We start from the raw sequence: 3,801 nt of genomic DNA, 5'->3' as shown, positions 1-3,801 counted from the left end.
GACACTCTCATGTTATTTTAAAAAAAAAAATTAAATAACTCACATATTACTATAATAAAAAAAAAAATATTAAATAAATAAATTTCGCTAGCACTCTATATTACTTATAATTAAAAAAAAAAAATTCGCTAAAGACACTCTCATGTTATTTTAAAAAAAAAAAAATTAAATAACTCACATATTACTATAATAAAAAAAAATATATTAAATAAATAAATTTCGCTAGAGAGTGTCACGGAGCAAGCTGCTCCGTGATGCTCCGTGACACTCTCATATTACTTTTAAAAAAAAAAAAAAAATATTCTGCTCCGTGACACTTTCATATTACAACAAAAAATAATAATAATAATAAAATAAAAAAAATATTCTACTAGAGTGTCTCATATTACAAAAATAAAAAAAAATTCTACTAGAGATATGGAGCAACTCTCTCCGTGTCACGGAGAAGCGATCTCCGTGACACGGAGATCAAGTACATTTTTCTTTCAAGATATTCAACTAACTGCTAAATAGAACAAATATTAAATACAAATTTTGAATTACTTACCTTTTCTGATCAAATTAGCGTCTTTTTTGAGTGAATGTAGAAAATGTTTCCGGCTAAATGAATGTGAGAATGAAACTTGAATTAAAATGTGAAGAGAGTGAGTGAGTGAATGTGACAAATAATTGTAGCTAAATGTGTGGATGGGGAGAGCGAATGAGAAGTAGCTAAAATTAATTAAAATGTGTGAAGAGTGAGTGAATGTGACAAATAATTGTAGGTAAATGTGTGGATGGGAGAGTTTGTTGTGTTACAATAATTGATCATAAGCAAATTTCCTTGTTCTAGTTCTCACTCTGTTTTGGGGACCATATATATATATATATATATATATCAGTAATTTCTTTAAACTTTCTTGTGTTGTAATTTGACAAATTATAAAACTTTTTTTAATTCATTTTGTTCCATTAAAATTTTATATTCACAAAAAAAAATATATTAACGTTTTGTACAATTCAAATTTTAACCCAGGCATTTAATGCTGATTGACATTTCTAAGTTGATTGACATAAATAGTGATATGGAAAATTTTGAATTCTTGTGTGAAAATAATATTTCTAACAGGGGTATTTTCGTCTACATAATTCGAAAATAGACATTGACAAAATTGTGGATATTTTGGCAAATGACTCGCTGAAAATGGACATTAAGTGAAATTTCCTCAATTTTAATATTTTAAACAAAATGTGATATTTTTGTTTATAAAACATATTAAGAAAAGATAAATAAATAAATAAATAAAATTCTGCTAAAGACACTCATAATTAAAAAAAATAAAAATAAAAAAAATCGGTTGAGAGTGTCACGGAGCAGCTTGCTCCGTGACACTCACATAATAAATAAATAAATAAATAAATAAAAATATTAAATAAATAAATTTCGCTAGAGAGTGTCACGGAGCAGCTTGCTCCGTGACACTCTCATATTACTTAAAAAAAAAAAATTAATTAATTAATTAATTTCGCTGCTTGCTCCGTGACACTCTCATAAACAAAAAAAAAAAAAAAAAATTCTGCTCCGTGACACTTTCATATTACAACAAAAAATAATAATAATAAAAAAATAAATTTCTGCTAGAGAGTGTCTCATATTACAAAAAAAAAAAAAAAATTCTACTAGAGAGAGTTGGACTCTCTCCGTGACACGGAGATCAAGTACATTTTTCTTTTAAGATATTCAACTAACTGCTAAATATAGCACAAATATTAAATACAAATTTTGAATTACTTATCTTTTCTGATCAAATTAGCGTTTTTTTTGAGTGAATGTGAAAAATGTTTCCGGCTAAATGAATGTGAGAATGAAACTTGAATTAAAATGTGAAAAGAGTGAGTGAAGGAGAGTGAGTGAGTGAATGTGACAAATAATTGTAACTAAATGTGTGGATGGGGGAGCGAATGAGAAGTAGCTAAAATTAATTAAAACGTGTGAAAAGTGAATGAATGTTACAAATAATTGTAGGTAAATGTGTGGATGGGAGAGTTTGTTGTGTTACAATAATTGATCATAAGCAAATTTCCCTGTACTAGTTCTCACTATGTTTTGGAGACCCTCCTTCACTATCTTTCCCTTTTTTTCTAATATATATATATATATGTTTTGGAGACCCTCCTTCACTATCTTTCCCTTTGTTTCCAATATATATATATATATCACAGTGGTTTCTTTAAACTTTCTTGTAATTTGACAAATTATAAATTTCTTTTTAATTCATTTTGTTCCATTAAAATTTTATATTCACAAAAAAAATATATTAACGTTTTGTACAATTCAAATTTTAACTCAGACATTTAATGCTGATTGACATTTCTACGTTGATTGACATGAATAGTGATATGGAAAATTTTGAATTCTTGTGTGAAAATAATATTTCTAACAAGGGTATTTTCGCCTACATAATTCGAAAACGGACATTGACAAAATTGTGAACATTTTGGCAAATGACATTTTGGCAAATGACTCGTTGAAAATGAAAATGGACATTACGTGAAATTTCCTCAATATAAAAATAATAAAATATAATATATAATAAGAATAAATAAAATAATATAAAAATAAATCAATAAGTATGTAAACCCACATTCACTTTTACAATCATTTAAAATCATTACATTTTATTTTATTTTTTTGGTCGTTCACGTGACTGCTTATCATGAATAGTGACTTTGTTCTTTTTTTTTTTTTTTTTTTTTTCTTTTTTTTTAAATTTTTTGTTTGTTCTTTTTTTTTTTTTTTTTTTTTTTTTTCCGTTGTTTTTTTTTTAAAAATTTTTTTTTTTTTTTTTTTTTTTTTTTTTTTTTACTCGTACTATGAATCTATGCAGGGGTCTTCAAAAAATTAAACATGGCTCAGATACCAAACTGTAACGATCCAAATTTTAAATATTTAAATCGTTACTAAAAAAATTTTCATTCAATAATTTAATAAAATATCAAACATCAACCCCTGAATTTTTGCTCTACCAATAAATAAATAAAACATATAGAAAGCATAACTCTTGTAAATTAAGTGATATGCCAAGAACAAAGTTATATCTAAGAAATCCAATTGTTAAACTTAAAAGAAAGATTTGTCTTAACAAAGAGAACGATCCAGAGAACCAACAACAAAAAATAATTCTTAGTTCAAAGTAATGAAATGTAGAGAGCGTCAATATTCCCGATCCAAATATCAAATTCATCCTTCAATAACCGCTGACAAAAATGCTGTTCCAAGTTGCCTATTTGCCAAAGGTCCATGACATCCAAGAAGCTGCACGATATAAATGGATCATTAACATCATCACAAGAAACAATTTTGTTAGATGGTATGAAATCAGATCACCATGTAAGACCCCATACCAACCTGCCTAAAAATAACATTTTCAGGTTTTCCAACTTAGACAAATATACGGACATCGAGAAGAAAAAAACAAGGTCGAGAATCCAATATAGCTTTCTAGCTAAGGCTACTTAAAGAATCTAAATGATAAGAGCCAGTGGAACAAGTAATATTCGGTGTTTTCTTGAAAAGTCAAATCTTGGCATTCACACCATCAGAAACAATCCTGTTCTCATATTTCCATTTAATATAATCTGGGCGATTGTACTTCGTGAATCCCCTGAAAATCGAGATTATTCATATAAGCAACAGTAAATAAGAACTTTTATCATAAGTTAATAAGCAAAGATAAAATAATTGTAATAGATCAACACAAAGCACTAATTTTCTATTTATTTTGTTATGGAAGGGGGAAATTTTTTTTGGGGGGGTTTTGT

At 27.0% G+C, this 3,801-nt stretch overlaps 1 pseudogene; it reads right to left on the bottom strand.

Annotated features, from left to right (window-relative positions):
• Positions 1-2,975: 2,975 nt before the first annotated feature.
• Positions 2,976-3,801, bottom strand: part of LOC111412067 — a 5,141-nt pseudogene continuing 4,315 nt past the window's right edge.

This window comes from Olea europaea, chromosome 16 (genome assembly GCF_002742605.1).
Source record: "Olea europaea var. sylvestris chromosome 16, O_europaea_v1, whole genome shotgun sequence".
Taxonomy (NCBI): domain Eukaryota; kingdom Viridiplantae; phylum Streptophyta; class Magnoliopsida; order Lamiales; family Oleaceae; genus Olea; species Olea europaea.
This window is presented reverse-complemented; position numbering and strand designations above follow the sequence as displayed.